Genomic DNA, 17,903 nt, shown 5'->3' with positions numbered 1-17,903 from the left:
CTTGCAGGCTCAGCGTTATTAAACAAATCTTGCTGGGTCGCTTGTTGGCGAGTCTGACAAAACATCGTAATCGCATCCATCAAGCTGTCTTATACTATTGACAAGGGTTCCATCTACGGAATAAGAAGAGAGCAGTTTTTTATTATGCGAATTGCCTTTAAATCTTGTGGGTAGAAAGGAACTGAGAAAGTTTTTTCAGATTAGCATAATCAAAAATCGATCGGCCCTATTTGAATTCTAGACGCCCCGTAAGATTATTTTAGTCATTTCACCTTATTACTTGAAAAGTTGAAAGTGAGTTGTTGGTTCGTCCGATAAGAAGAAAGTTTAGTTCGTTAAGTAGGCACATTAGGGGGAAACAGGAAAACATTAGGGGTGTCGTCGGCAGTGGCTCGACGCCAGACGCTATTAAAATATGCTATCCAATTGGACGTGCCGACTTCATTCGTAGCCGGTGCCTTAACTGCACGCTTCGAACACAAAATCTTAAGGCAATGGTGTAATTTGCGCAGAATAATATTGAATCTTGAAAGGCTATTTGCACTTCATTCATTCGGTGATTGTACAGCTTCTTGTGTTGGATTGCCTCATTTGTATTCTTATTGGTTTGTTTTCGTACGTAATATGTGCCGGCGATTAACGACATTTTATTCTATTTCTTGTCCATTATTGTGTATAGTATTTTATTAAATAATATTTAATGTTGTCAGGCATAAACTACCTATTTATGGTATTGGTTGGTTATAGTGTAACAATATCGTATACACTATACATTCTCTACAGAGGGCGTTTTAGGTACCTTAGATGCAACTGCATCTGCATTGAGAAACTTCCCAATTTTAGATAGGTACGAGTATTTTCAGACTTTGTGTAATGTCGTGCCCAGATGTTGGAATTGGTTATTTCATGATGTGCTCGACCATTTCATGAAATGGTCACATTCTGATGTGTTTTCATCAACAAAACTTAGATTTCTTTTAATTTCAACCCGGTTGAAAAATTGAGGACTTTTTTACCTTGACAGAAACTAGTTTTTGGTAATAAAACCTCGCAATAGACAACTATTGCGAGGTTTTATTACCAAAAACACATCCAAATGTGATTTTTCAAAAATGTACCTTACTACTATGTATTGTAACTACTATACTGGGTGTTAGTGACATCGTAACGAATACTGAGAGGGATGATTCAGACCATGATTCTGAGTTAATATCTAGTGGAATTTTCCGTCGCAAAATTCATGAAATTTTGAGTTTTGTTTTTAATTATTTTCAATTCCATATTGTGCTTTTAGCTGCATAGAACCCAAATTTCAATAAAAAAAAACAATAATGACAAATTATCGAAAATTTTCGATGTAATGGAGACAACAGCTGCTCGAACGGGTCAACGGCCACACGCACCGCGCGCCGCGCGCTCCACTCCGTACGCCCCGCTCCGCGCGCCCCGCGCCGCACGCCGGCGGCGCGCGGCGGCGCGGCGGCGGGCGGCGCGGCCTACAAAGTAGGGTAGGCACTACGAACCGATCCTATTTCTTTCTCTGTCTATCGTAAATTATAAATTTATTTTATTCTTATTCTTAAATGGACGGATAATCAACAGGCATAAAATTTATGGAATACACGTCAATTTTAAGCAGAAATCTAAAACAACCGACAGAATTAAGTTGACAGCACACGTCAAACGGTTTGCATACCAGCGAGATACCTTTTGGATTCGACCGGGTTATTCATTCATTTACTCATAGGAATCGGGGCCATTGGTGCTAATTCCTGTAAATACCATCTAATTTTATTTTAAGTTATATCTGTCCTTTTCTTATCCGCCGAAAAGGAAAGGGACGGGTAATCGACAAGCATAAAATTTATGGAACACACGTCAATTTTAAGCACAAATCTAAACCAACCGTCTAAAAATTTTACGTCAGTCAATAACCCGACACATTAATTTACTCATTCTTCCTAAAATTAAGAGCTGTGAATCATCCGTCCCTTTCCTTTTCGACGGATACGAAAATGACGGATATAACCTAAAATAAAATTAGGGGGTGTCTGCAGGAATCGGGGCCATTATCTACCTAAAACAGTTGAAACAGTAAATAATTGTATTCTTTGTTGTCATTAGAATAACTAACAACCAACTAACACAACCACCACAGATTAGGTAATTAGTTACCTACTATGTCAACCATCCACCAACTTAGTATGTAAGTACCTACGCAAAACCTCGCTACACAAAAATCGAGCGAGATCGCGTCTAGAATTGGGCGGACACTCCGCCAGAGTGTTGCCTATCGATATTCTATCGATACCTAGTTAAAAAAAACCAATAGTAGGTACCTATCGATAGATCTTTTAGATCAATACCCATTATTGTTACAAAGCAAGACCTATCGGTACTATCGCTAGTATCGATCTAAATGTACTATCACTACTTTCGATAGTTTAGACAATTTTCAAGTTCAACAATTGATAATCTACCTATCGATAGTTCGGCAACTCCGCCGCGTAGGCAATGTCGGCATGTTCAAAGAAAAAAATTGTCCGAGAGGAGTGATCTTATTTTTCTTGTTACATGTTGGTACCGAGGTACTAAGTACTAAGTTATTCGTGGTTTTAAATCTCATTGTTAAATCATCAGTAAAGAACTAATTAAACCTATCCTGTTCTGTGTACAATATTCATGTAACGGCTACGTGCTTACATAAGTACCTAGTAGACGGGAGCAACGACTTAACGTACCTTCCGAAGCACGGATCATTTTACTTTCGGACAATCAGGTGATCAGCCTGTAACGTCCCAACCAAAGGCCTTATAAACAGATTTTTGTGATATGTCCCCACCGTAATACGAACCCGGACCCTCCGCATCCCATCGCTCAACCACTGGACCACATAGGCCAAGAAGGTTCTAAGACATAATTAAAGGATCCTGGGACGCAAGACCTCCGAGTTAGGGCTTGTTTGATCTGTCTTGATGGATACTCGGACGTGAATAGCCTCACGGATCAAGGGCAACGCGCGCCAATAAAGTAGGCATTACGAACAGATACTAGGTATTTCTTTGAGTTGATAGGTATCAAGTGAAGTTTCCTGTCGCAAAATTCATAAAAAAAATAGTTTTTTTTCAGTCCCATATTGTGTTTTAAGCTGCATAGAACGCACATTTAAAATAAACAAATAAAAATTACTAATTATTAAATTTTATCAATGTCATCAATAATAATAATAACGTATCTACAACTTCAGCTATGCGCAGGTGAATAGCCGGCGCACGGGTCAAGGGCAACGCTCGCCAATAAAGTAGGCATACGAACAGATACTATTTCTTTCTCTGTCACTTGCACCATAAACATACTTCTCTCTCTCTCTCTAGTCGTCGGCTCGACGCGGCCGCGGCCGGTGCGTCGTCGGCGCCCTTAGTCGGCGCCTTTGATGCTTTGCGCTAACGCCGCCGCGCGCTTCCGCTCAGTCGAATACTAAGCTTGACCCGAATCGCGTGATGTTTTTCGAGGATATTTTTTTCGTGTTTGTGAGTGTTTGTTTCATTCTGTAAATGAGTAGTGTCGACTATGATGATAGATCATAGACCATTTACTGCGCAAAAGTATGGAAGATTGTTGATGTTTATTAAAGAGCAAGGTGTTGTGTTTGTGAGTGCGTGTGATACCTACCTACCGCGGAGGAAACGCGATGTTGCATACCTACGTGAGACGTGACATGTTCTAGGGTACCTACCTAGGTACTTCATCCGAAGGAATAACAATTAAGGTAAGGCAAGAGTAGGGTTTTTATTGTTAATAAGTTAGGAGGAACGTTTTAATAACTGGTAGGTAGGTACCGTGCGTGAAAAATCGTGGCAGTAAGTGTTCTACTTCAACAAACTCAACATTTTTAAACGTTGCACCACTAAGCATCTAAATACAAGAGAATGAAAACTCCTACCTAGATACAACATCGTATCTCGCAGGCACGCGTAACGTAGCCGCGCGTAGGTTTAGCGTCTGTGTGGCGCGTTGTTCGACTTACATTGCGGCACAGTAAAAATTGAAAATCTTAATTAAACATTTGCGACAAGAAAGACACCCACCATCGTTTTTAGTACAATAAAATAGGCGTTCCATTTTTTTTTTCGTTACGATGTCACTAACACCCTATATAATGTAACTGCTATATGTAATGTAACCCGCATAATGTTACGTGTACTTAGAACCGTGTTTGTAAGCTGCATCCGGTTATGTTGCAAATGTAATCACAGCATAATGTCGACGAACTTTCGGTTCATTTTTGGTGTAGATTGACAAGATGGAGGCATGCCAAATTTGACGCTTGTTGGCAAAGTTTAATGTTTGATCGGGTTTCTTAATGATGTATGTCTCGCTGTTTATTTGTTTGCGGGCAAAGACGAACGTATCTCGAATGGTGCAATCAGTTAACTTTGCGTCATGCAATCACTTGATCTTACAACCTTCGCGTATTGCTGTATGGGAGCAAGGGTCTTCTGAAGTAAAAATATTCTGGTTTCTGAAGCAAAGATTTTAATCAAGAGCCGAGGATGTGACCACATGCTTGATCGGCGAAGGCAGAAATAATAATAATGGTGGGCATAAGAAGGTAGACAAATAATTTATTTTGTAGTTGATGGTTCTATATTCTTTTGCAATTTACTTTTGATGAAAGATAGTGTAAAGTCGCTGATACATTAGAACTTAGTTCTAAAAAATCATTAACAAGTAACAAGTCATTCCCACGTGTTATATAATATAATCATAAAATATTATCATGCGGTTGACAAAAGTACGTAACCTGAATGTAAATCTATGCTACGTATTTAATCAGTAAACGGATTTTGCTACATAACATTATATTGAACGCCCACTGACGAATACATAATAAGACGAAACATAACTCTACGCATATTGAAATTCTAACTTCTAATATCACGTTCCATAATGCATCTAGTTTTCAATTTCAGCTACCAGCTTGTCAAAGGTATGCTCCCAAACCAGACATATGTTATTGTAAGACTACAACTCAGGGAAGGGATTTGTCGTATAAATAATAACTTTATATTAGTATAACAAGTAAATCTTTTATTAAATAGAAATATAATTTTAACATTATCAATAACAAAGCCGTACGTTTTGGCGCTAACTACAGACTGCGAAATCCTCGAGTTGACAGTTGACATCTCACGTCAAACGAGAGGATACGTTTACAGAGCGAGTTACTAATACGAGTAATTGAAGTTAAAATAATTTACAATAAGTATAACAATATATTTATAACTAGGTATTTGTACATTCAATTATTATATTAATGCAGGAATAATTGAAACAAACATAAAGATAACTATTAATGTATACCAACACAACTGTAATACTAGTGTTATTTGTAACAGTTTATAGCCCATATCATGAAGATCATAACAACTCGGCCATCCGATATATCAACGAGTCCCTTCGTTGTTCATTAGAGCTACTAACAATAAAATAAGAAGTACATTTCTTTTCTTTTTATATAATGCTACACTCGTTACGCAAATTAAAATACAGTAGGAATTTTAAGTATAATGACAGAATTTATATGCTTATTTCTAGCGATACTCTTTGAAGTTACTTGACAATCTTTATCACTATTAAAGTACTGTAAATAATATAAACTTACTGATTTAAAAAAAAAAGATAACTTTAAGCTTAAACTTCGAACAAACTTGTTCTAATAACACTACTATAGATATATCTGTCGGTATCAACTGTATGTCTGAATAAATACATGCTAAAGCACATTTTGCATAAATAGAGATTTGCTTAATGTTAAATAAACTTAAAGCCTTACTAACCCTTGAAATTGGTTAGTTTATAATACATGTCCTTACTTGAAATTGACATGTAACTTTCTAATTTGAAAATAAATATCTCTTAGATTAACCTTCACACAAACTTCACAAGCTTTACTTTATTTACATATAAAATACCGTAGGTATATTTGACTGTATCAACTGTAAGTCTAAGTAAATGCACGATAAGACACATTTTAGATCAATAAAGTTTTTATTAAAGTTAAATGACCGTAAGTCGCACTAACTCCTGAAATTGGTTAGTTCCTAACACATATTCCTAGGTACTTGTTATTGATATGTATCTAAGGATGATTGCTGATGATCACTCTGAGCCTATTACAGACCCTTGAAATTAGTCAGTTCCTAATACTCGTCCTTGAAATTGACAAGTGCCTAAGGGTGATCGCTGGTGATCACCCTGAACCTATTACTGACCCTTAAAATTAGTCAGTTCCTAATACACGTCCTTGTTAGTGACCCTTGAAATTAGTCAGTTCCTGATACTCGTCCTTGAAATTGACAAGTACCTAAGGATGATCGCTGGTGATCACCCTGAGCTTATTACTGACCCTTGAAATTAGTCAGTTCCTAATACTCGTCCTTGAAATTGACAAGTACCTAAGGATGATCGCTGGTGATCACCCTGAGCTTATTACTGACCCTTGAAATTAGTCAGTTCCTGATAATCGTCCTTGAAATTGACAAGTACCTAAGGATGATCGCTGGTGATCACCCTGAATCTATTACTGACCCTTAAAATTAGTCAGTTCCTAATACACGTCCTTGTTAGTGACCCTTGAAATTAGTCAGTTCCTGATACTCGTCCTTGAAATTGACAAGTACCTAAGTATGATCCTTGGTGATCACTGTAATCCTATACTTGTCCTTGAAATTGACAAGTACCGAAGGATAATCGCTGGTGAATATTCTGATTCTATACCTGTCCTTGAAATTGACAAGTACCGAAGGATAGTCGCTGGTGACTATTCTGATTCTAATAATAAACAGTTTATAATTTATACTGCTACCACTTATTATATTTATTGTCTCATTGTATAGACCAGTTCTGTCTTACTCGGCAATTTGTCAGTTAAATCATGGCATTGCATTGGTACTTGTTGACCCTTAAAATTGGTCAGTCTGTAAAATTATTTGTTGACCCTTGAAATTGGTCAGTTGGTGAAATTACCTGTTGACCCTTGAAATTGGCCAGTCTGTCAAATTATCTGTCGACCCTTGACATTGGTCAGTCTGTCAAATTATCTGTTGACCCTTAAAATTGGTCAGTCTGACAAATTATCTGTTGACTCTTAAAATTGGTCAGTCTGTAAAATTATCTGTTGGCCCTTGAAATTGATTAGTCTGTCAAATTATCTGTCGACCCTTGAATTTGGTCAGTCTGTCAAATTATCTATTGACCCTTAAAATTGGTCAGTCTGTAAAATTATCTGTTGACCCTTAAAATTGGTCAGTTTGTAAAATTATCTGCTAACGATTTCTATATTTGCAGGTTCTTTACTGAATAGAGTCAGGGTATTAAGTATATCTATTATAAATTAGTATAAACCGTAATCGGTTCCCATGTAATTAGTAAGAGTATACTTGAGTAGGTATACTATAAAGTATGCTTTAATAATTTTTAATAAATAAATTTTTGCCTCTTCCGAAACAAAATATTGGATAATTAAATTGATAAGTATTATCATCAAATAAATAACAAGTATTAATTACATAATGTACTTCTTTTATGTTTTTGTAATTGCTAAGATGACTGTAAGTATTCTTTCTTACTTGTGTTTATTTTCAACATCTTGTAGAGTTCGGAACAACTTTCCCTTTTAACGGAACCCCACATTAAATGATTACAAAACTAATAACTTGGATTTAAAAAAGAACTACAGAATACTATAATACACTAACACTATAATTTAATTAGGAGCACCTTTTAATTAAAAGAAACATGTTATTCAACTTTAAATGTGAATACCTAGAGATACTGAACTTGTTCCATTTTCACACCTTTTTCTGACACTTGCATATGGACATGACATATATATCTGGTGTGGCATCCAATACTGAACTATAGTATTTAATGGCAGCCAAAACAAATAATTATGGGTACCCCTTTTGGCTTTTCTGTGAAACCTGTAGGTTTCACGGAACCTACTCGAATAATCGCTGTCGTAAGCATATTATTAGGTTTGTCTATATTTCGCTATACAACTAAAATAAAAGAGAACTGAATTAAGATTATATTCCCAATTAGTTGGGAGCCGTCGTATGATGAACCAAGTACACACGTCTAACCGAGCCTTATTCGAACAAAGCTCTGGTCTAATTAATAATGTTAAGTGGTGAATTATATCGCCGTCCGAAAGTAGTGGTCGATAAGTAGCTGTCATTGTAATTGGATAAAACAAGTGTAAATAATTGTATCCTAATAAGTATGGTTGTAATAACTGTAATAATACAAATATTGGGAATCCCTGATAAATAATGTAATGCCCAATTAACCTTTTAACTAACTGATTTAAAAATTAAAGTTACAATGAATAAAGCACATAACAGAGCATCTCGCTTATATCCCCGAAAGGGTGAGCAGAGGTGTATAGTATGCAAATACCCACTTTTCGCTAGTTATGTTTATGAAACATACAAATAAATATAATACTAGGTACCTACACATATTCTTCTGTCGCATATTCGAGTAATTATTATGTGATAGGTATTACGTTAAACTTAATCGACTAATATCATCATTTACGATTTATACACATATAAGAAATTATTATTATTATTACATCGATAAGGTCGCCAATTGCCGCGTATTGATGATAAGTCTTGTTTTGGTTCAATAACGAGTAATTGTATTGTATCCATATATATTGTTGCATTCCAGGTTTACCATACATTCTAATAGCTCTTTTTTTTATAATCATTACGAGTTCGTTTTTGAATCACTAAAATGCCCTCAAACTTAAGTGCTTATTTGGATAATATTCCTTAGGTATTTAACCGCAATTTATAACATCAAACCTTTCGATCACATAAGAATTATTGGTCTGACGGCTAGATAACATATTGTATTTATAAGTCTTAAATTTTTGGTATACCGCCTCATAACTATCTTGCAGTGGACAGTATTACATACAACGTTTAAGATAGGTATATTAGTGTTTTTAAGTACTAGCAAAATAGATAACATTGATAATAAGCAGAAATCGGCCTTCATGATCCAGAGGTTGAGGTTGGTCCCGGGTTCGAATCCCTGTGGGGATACATCACAAAACCCACTTTGTGATCCTTAGTTTAGTTAGGACGCCACAGGCTAACCACCCAATTGTCGGAAAACAAAATAAACCGTTGGTCCCAGTTACTGATTACCAATTTAAGTAAGCAGTTGTTACATGAGTCATGTCAGGGGCCCTTGACGGCCCAATAATAACCCTAACACCAGGGTTGATGAGGTTGGTAATTCACCTCACAACCCACACGATATAAGAAGAAGTAGCAAAATACGATAATCATAAGATACGCAACAGGCGTTTAATCAAAGAGATTAGATTGCTTTATAATGTAGAATCCGTAGAGCCACATTGGGGTAGACAGAGATCATGGAATTACACTAACTCAATAGTATCGGGATAACGCTAGGTACGTTATTACGAATAATAAACTAACAGTAGTCGCATTAATTGAAGTATCTACCGGCAGTAACCACATCATACATGTTGATGTTACTTAACTGTAAATATAAGAAGCTGAGATTCTTTTAATTAGGTTTACGTCACTATGATTGTGAATAATCCAGAACATTCAAGTTAAAACAACATTTTGATTAGTTACAAGACACTCTTACTTCGCGTCATTTATTATAAACTACTAGCCACTCTACCTGGCTTCCCCTAGGCACATTTTGTTTCTATTTTACTGGTGGTAACTTTCTAGCAGACGTGAAGACTATGACAAGTGCCACGCACAAATTTATTCGAAAGTTCTCGAGATTAGCCTGTACTTAAAGATATACTTAGCCTAGGTATCCTGATACTTGTACTATATAGGTTAGTAACTAGTCACCACAAAGGCTGTATTGGTAGACACATACTAACTAAAAGTCTCAACATTCCTTCTATTATTATTATTATTTTTTTTTTTTTTTAATGTGCCTGACATTATTCTTTCAACTGGTTAAAGTACCATCATAGCACAGTAAATAATTTGGTGACAAAATTCTAATAACCTATGCAAAAAGTCAATAAAATAAACCATGAGAATAACTTCAATAGCGCTAAAAAATAAGGTGAGTGTACATTATTTTTATCATGAATGTTATGAAAGTTCAAGAATTAAATTATTATTATTTTTTTTTTATTAACAACCTTCGTGGTTAAATGCATTTGAATACTATTAAAAGTGTAGGCATGTAAGTAAAGTACCTACTTTGAAAACTAAACCCTCTATAATAATAAATCTGAAGGACTTGTAAAAACATTATCTTTTTCTTTTCTACCAATAAGAATGAATATGATGAATGGCTTTTGATATGTTAGACACATAATTAGGTCTTAATCTTATTTTAAATATTAGTGTTAAATTTATTCAGTCTAGTTTTTTTTTCTTGTTGAATGTTTTGAATATTATTTATCACACATATTAATGCTAGAAGCCTGTTTTAGCATATAGAATATAACCTAATTATATATTTGGAATCAACAGTAAATGTATTTCATTTACTCTACTAATGTATGAAAATAGGTAAGTATTTTATTTACTGGTGCATCTTTATATGTGACTGAAGTGTAATATCATAAGATAAACCATGATAGCATAAGTCTACTTAAATTAACTTGCTAGAGTAAGTAACATAAAATTATATATTTTCAAACTTAAGTATACAAACTGCCTAAATGCAATACACAATCCAAGAAATATAGTGCAATGCCATTCAATAGAGGCTCAAAAGTCTGTAACTTTGTCAACTTGTTCGGTCTGTTTGGTCTTTGCAATGGTCTTTCTTTCATTAATGAATTTGAAGTCAGTTAAGAAGCTGTGTAACTTGCCATATCTGGATCTGTCTCCGCTGCTCTTGTGGAGTGTCAAAATACCTTGCTCTTGAACGGGGTTGTCAACGCACTATGCTGACCATAGTTGCAGCACCCATCTCTTTCCGCTGGGGTTAGACTATCTCTGTGACATGACAGCGGGGTGAGCACTCTCACTGTAGACATCCTGTGTCCAGACTCCATCATTGCCACCCATGGATGATCGGGCATACCAGCCAGATCAGAACTTTCACCGTGACTCATCAACATTGTTCCTCGAAAGAAAATATTGTATTAACAACACACTCTTAGTATTATTATTTTTTCATTTAAGGATAGGTGCATATAGTCAAATAAACACGTAGCCAATTGTGGTAGTAAGGTAACCATACCAAATGTACATAAATATAAATAGTCTTGTAGTATAACATTGTTATATTTTCCATGTATCACTTTCATACACAATAATTTATGATGTTTTTAAGTTAAAAGGAAAAGAAAAAAAAAATAATGGAAAACCTAATAACTATTAACATATTTTCTTTTTTTTTTTTTTTATAACCTATAAGTGTTACATACATGTACTCTTTACAAGAATAGTCACTCTGCACTATTCTACCACTACTACCAACTAATATTGAAATATTATAACAGTACAGAGATGTTTACAGAACTATTTGCAGATTACTTACACTCTTTTTGTGGGCGAGAATACACCGATGTTTCAAAACCGGTGCTGATCCCACTTCTGAATTGTAAGACTACAACTCAGGGAAGGGATTTGTCGTATAAATAATAACTTTATATTAGTATAACAAGTAAATCTTTTATTAAATAGAAATATAATTTTAACATTATCAATAACAAAGCCGTACGTTTTGGCGCTAACTACAGACTGCGAAATCCTCGAGTTGACAGTTGACATCTCACGTCAAACGAGAGGATACGTTTACAGAGCGAGTTACTAATACGAGTAATTGAAGTTAAAATAATTTACAATAAGTATAACAATATATTTATAACTAGGTATTTGTACATTCAATTATTATATTAATGCAGGAATAATTGAAACAAACATAAAGATAACTATTAATGTATACCAACACAACTGTAATACTAGTGTTATTTGTAACAGTTTATAGCCCATATCATGAAGATCATAACAACTGAGTAATATAATATTTATAAGCTACCGTATTAGTAATAAAAAATATACAAGAACTTAAAAATTTGCAGCAAAAAAAAGTTCAATCGAATTACTTATTTAATAGTTAGATTCAATTTTGCTTGGTCGTCTATATTTGTAAGGCGGTTAATATATTAGCAAATAAGTACTTAAAATATTTTTCAGCTTTTTTAAAGAAAGCTATACCGTTTCCTTCTATTTTAAGGTGTGTTACTCATATATTATGAGTACTATCAAAACCGTGAAATTAACGAAAAAAAATCGTGAAATTAACACAAGACATAATTGCAAGATTATATTTAATAGTTTATACTATCAGTTTATAATTCTTATTAGTATCCACGTCATTGTTATTGAAATCACGGTTAGTTACCTTCTTTATTAAATAGGTTTTACAATAGTTACATTTAACTTGTTAATTCAAATGGACCTTTGAATAACCGACAAAACATTCAAAGTCGTCACGTGTTTCATAAATATCAAAATACCCTCACGTTCTCGTTGTCATAATATAATCTACCTGCTAATTGGAAACACGTCTGTATAAATAGCTTTCGGGGTTATCGCTTACGGTGTAAAACCACATAAATGTTATTGTTGTGAATGGAAAGAAGATTAAAAATGCCGTTTTAACCCGGTGCCGGCAAAGAAAGGTGGTAAAAGGAAGGGTTATGATTTTAGCTAGCTAAGTATGTACATCAATTTTGTTAACCCTTAAGCAGGCCGCGGACATATGTGTCCCACATTGATTTTTCGATGCTGTAGCCAGGTTTTGGCAATAAAGAGTCCACAATCTGTCAAAATTTAATCGTAAATATATACTCTATGGTTCCGAATTTTCAAACTTTGTGTATCCGAACGTAAGTGACACTGACAGCCATTCGAATTTCGTCTGTCCGTTAGAGACGTGTTTTTAAGTGACTGTGGTGGTTTTATACAGATTATGGCGAAACAAAGAAAGGAAAGTCGTGCAATTTTTTGATATGTTAGAGATTTTGAATTTTCCTAACAGGATTTGCATTATTTCTAGTTGATTTCTTGCTAAATTGTCTAAAACAAGGCAAATAATAATGTGGGGAACATGTGACCAAAGCCTGTTGAGTCGAACTTATTTGTGGGAGCTATATATCCTTTGCCTGTTCAAATCACCAATTTTTTTATACATACTAGCCTTTGCACCCGACGTTACTTGTGTTTTTTTTAAACATATTTGTTTTACTAAAAACTACGCATCATTTCGATTACACACAAATTTATTTTGATTATGTTATACACAAATTATACTAAATTCGGGATTCATAATAAAATGTGAAATAAATGGGATTTATAATAAAAAGTATTTGATTTACTTACCACATAATAACCTCTATAAATATAAAAAATTAATACAATTATTTTTAAATTAAATTATTTATAAATAAATAATTAAATAAGTAATAGCAATTACAATTTAAAATAATAATGATCTAGTAATCAAACACTAGAATTATGAACAGACAAACATTCGACATTTATATATAGCTATCACATAAAGGATAGTCTCTATCCAGGCAATGGGATTATGTTTTCCCACATTTTTTTTCAGGACTTTCAGTGTTTTTTTTCTGAATGTGTTGATAAGGAATCATACAGGCCGCTATTCAAAGCCTAAATCCATATATAACACTTTATTTCTTACAGCAGTTCTTCGGGGCCTGTTTAAGGGTTAAAGTATTTCGTAGTGGTAAGGCGGATCGCTCACTCTCCTTCACTCAGCTCGCTTTTATAGGAAGGCGCGACTCAGTGACATCTAAGGAATGCAATCCCGACTCGAGATCGCAAATTCGAAATCCCGTGGGATTAGAAGTATCAATCTCGCAAGAACCTGAAATTTTCGAGACCTTGTCTTGTTCATAAAAACTGAAACTGCTTGTTTGTAGTAGTGAAGGTTTTAAAACAAAATATTTTTTGAAAGAAAACAAAAACCTTTATTCTTCAATCATCATCACCAGCCCATTAACGTCCCCACTGCTGGGGCACGGGCCTTCCCTATGGATGAATAGGGAGATCGGGCCTTAAACCACCACGAGGGCCCAGTGCGGATTGATGGTTATTCTTCAATATTACTAACTAAATAATTAAGTTTTCTTTGGAAGTCAGCATAATCAAAACAAAAACTATAACTCAAGTAGATTCGCCCAATCCCGTCAATCTCGAATGGGATCTCGTCATATTATGCTTTGGGATTGATCCCGAAAAATTTGACGAGATGTCGCGAGATCGGGATTGCATTCTCTAGTGACATCTGGGTACGGTAACTAACACACAATACAATATTATTTTCATACAAAGAGACATGCATTGCATACGACGGTTCAATTCGATGTACCGGACTATTATATAGGATTTCCGCTTCAAAGACTTGGATGGTATACGCTGTACAAACTAAGCCTACGATAAGGAAATCCATCCCTAAATCTGGATATTCTGGAAACACTGTCATTCGCAGCATGATGCCTGGAATTTCGCCCGGTATCGTGTAGCAGGCAATTTTACCTCCCTGTCCATTCAGCCTGGTAAAGTGATTTAGGTTTCTACTAGGTGAGCAAGCTTCGTGCTGTGATCTACCATCAGGTAACATTGCGGTCATAATTGCGAATGAATTACATACATACAGAGTGTTAGTGACATCGTAACGAAAACATTGAGGATGATTCAGACCTTAATTCTGATTTGATATTAAATGGAATTTTCCGTCGCAAAAGTATGTAACTGAAAATAATAAAAAGAAAAACAAAAAAATCATTATTTTCCGACAGGAAATTCCACTTGATTCTCTTCCCCTCAGTATTCGTAACGGTGTCACTAACACCCATAGACCGTACATACTCTTAGCTAACTGTATGTACTTGTACGGGGTGTAAGTGACACTGTAATGAATAATGAGGAGGATGGTTCCTCTCATTATTCTGAGTTAAATATTAAGTGGAATTTTCCATCGCTAAGGTATGAAAATAATTAAAAAAAAAACACAAACCATGAATTTTGCGACGGAAAATTCCACTTGATGTTAATTCAGAATCATGAGTTGAATCATCCCCATCAGTATTCGTTACAATGTCACTAACGCCCTGTATATATGAGTTTTCATACCCATAACGACGTCTATACTGAAAACTTAGTAAGCAATTAATTTCATTTCGGGTAAAAATTGAGTCTAGAAATTTTTATCTGATTTAAAAGGTCTTTTTTTTAAATTACATGAGGTTTTCACTATAAAGCGACCATAAAATAATGCTAAAAGGAGTGGGATTAATCAGAAGACAAATTGTACTTATGATACTACATTACAATGAACAGTATGGTCATAGAATAAGGAAAAATACTACATTATAGAGCGGCAACTCTCAGCTTCCCACCAGCGGTTGAGCGAGGATTACTTTACCGTCCCCTCGGTCTTACTTTAGTATTCAACCGTATGAGCGTCAGACGGGACACACACAGTTGTGCGTGTACGATAACGTCAATGTGTAGTGTCTGTGTAAAAAAGGTTGTTGGTATGATGTGTCCGAGGTGTGATGTGGTGATAGCTGATCAGCCTTAGCTTATAGGTATTGTAACGCTCCAACATGCTACAAACACACAATCAAACTGATAGAGAGTTTCTATATTATGCCCGGGAAGATAAGCAGCTGAATATACTCGTAATGGTCTATGTTTTTTATTCGCTTCCAATAAAATAACAATGAGTTCAACTTGCGTATAGGCAGTTTTAATAGGTTCTTTTCTAATTGCCTATGAAAAAGGGAAACTAAATTTTGACAATCGAAATCGATGTGTTACCTATAATGGTAGATAATGGTCTGTCATAATTGATAGTGCCTGTTCATTATCGCTGCAAATTTGACTCTACGGCTTGTGGTTTCAGCTGTTCCAATATTATTAACCTGAGTTTATTCCAGATTATGCTATGACCGTCCACACTATGCGCACCGGACTCGGTTTTACCACACCCCGGACAGACACTTACACATTGACGTTATCGTACACGCGCATCTGTGTGTGCAACGTCTGACGCTCATACGATTGAAGAACAAGTAAGAGCGATTGAGGTAAACATTGACGTTATCGTACACGCGCATCTGTGTGTGCAACGTCTGACGCTCATACGATTGAAGACTAACACACTAAGTAACAGCGATTGAGACAAACCTAGCTCAGCTCTACTTATATGCAGTATTATTCCTTATTCAATGGTACTACGCTGCGACTAATAGGTATTTATGTGAACACAAGTATTACATCAATTTAGTATCCGTAAAAATTATGTGCCTTTAAATGTAATTTGATTTAATGGCAGTATCGGAACAAATAACTTGTAATTAAATTATACCGCGAAAGCTTTATTTACCGGTCATTGTAAATTGCATCTCGGCCTTTTCATACTAATAGCTATAATGAGGGTACGTTCCCCAAAAAAATATAGATGGCGTTGTACTAAGTTGCTTTCCAATTTCATGGATAATAAACTTAATATACATCTTTTATCATTGTTTTTGGATATAAATGATGACCCTTGTTAAGCATCTATTACACCCAGGCACAACACATCTTCCACCCATTATTCTGATCAAAATAAAGACAAGAAATATAAGTAGCAACGTCATTCTATACCATATCTGGTCCAAATATCAAGCAAAATGCCAAATAATATAAAAATAATAAATATAATAATAAATATATATGCCTAATAATAATATTATATTATTATAATATATATGCCTCTGCCATAACATTACATTTTTGTAAATAATTATGTAAGCACCCGAGCAATGAGAAAATAGGTAATTATCACGTTAAATCTGTACAACGCCATCTATATTGTTTTTGAGGAACGTAGCCTGGAAAGTCCCTCGTTGAGTGATGAAAATGCGCAGTACGTCATAATATATAAGTAGTGTTTATCAGTGTGTAGGCATATTGCGAAGCGGGCCAATTTTCCGACAATGTTTGTATTGAATTAAGCCACGAGGCCCGCCTAACTAGTGAGCTTCGGCCGCTAATTAGCCACGTCGACAACACCATCTGAATAACAATCACCTCAATTACAACCGTTACGTACCTATGTCAGTGCTGCCATCTATTATTTTGTTTAGGGAACGAAGGTGATTGGATACATTTTTCTTGCGGTTTTCTAAAACCTGAAAAAATATATATTAATGTTATTTTTTCTTTAAGTAAGTGTTTGATTCCAATGGGTTACAGAAACGACATAATTATATAGTCAGAATCGGTGAAACGGCCGTGATAAAATTTTACTGGTGTGCGCGTGGAAAACGCAAAAGGGGCGGCCCAAAGAGACCTGGCGATGGTCGGTTGACCGAGAGTTCTCGGCATTTCATGCCTGCATAATTGTATACATTTTCGAGAGCGAAAAACGAACGTTTCGTTTTAGAGAAGATTTCCACTCCTCGCGATCTTTTGCAAACTCTACGTATAGCTTGCTCCCATGACATGCCAAGAGTTTTCAACTCTCGGTCAACCGACCGTCGCCAGGTCTCTTTGGGCCGCCCTTTTTGCGTTTTCCACGCGCACACCAGTAGGGCTAACATGCGCCACGTGATAAAATTACGGCTATTTTACCGATTCTGACTATATAATTATGTCGTTTTGTCGATTGGTGCTGTTGTGGGAAGTCAAATAAGTCAACAAACTTATTGATTTCGACATTTTTTTTTTGGATCAATCGATAATTTTATCACGTTGCGCATGTAAGCCCTGCTGGTCAGAGCTCATCGGGTCGAGGGTTCCACAGTTACTTGTATGACCTGTATAAAAAAAATGGAAACTTGCTAT

At 35.4% G+C, this 17,903-nt stretch overlaps 1 long non-coding RNA gene across 3 annotated transcripts; it reads right to left on the bottom strand.

The window, feature by feature from the left end:
• Positions 1 to 5,185: 5,185 nt before the first annotated feature.
• Positions 5,186 to 10,433, bottom strand: LOC126369898 (uncharacterized). 3 transcript variants are annotated; one of them, XR_007566775.1, is made up of 4 exons: positions 10,351 to 10,433; positions 6,684 to 10,319; positions 6,368 to 6,549; positions 5,186 to 6,233 (listed from the first exon to the last, which is right to left on the bottom strand). It is a non-coding gene; the product is annotated as an uncharacterized LOC126369898 (long non-coding RNA). The 3 variants fall into 3 exon arrangements; XR_007566776.1 differs by having other exon boundaries at positions 6,684 to 7,075; positions 7,223 to 10,420; XR_007566774.1 differs by having other exon boundaries at positions 6,684 to 10,417.
• Positions 10,434 to 17,903: the final 7,470 nt, after the last annotated feature.

This window comes from Pectinophora gossypiella, chromosome 9 (assembly GCF_024362695.1).
Source record: "Pectinophora gossypiella chromosome 9, ilPecGoss1.1, whole genome shotgun sequence".
NCBI classification, from domain to species: Eukaryota; Metazoa; Arthropoda; class Insecta; order Lepidoptera; family Gelechiidae; genus Pectinophora; species Pectinophora gossypiella.
This window is presented reverse-complemented; position numbering and strand designations above follow the sequence as displayed.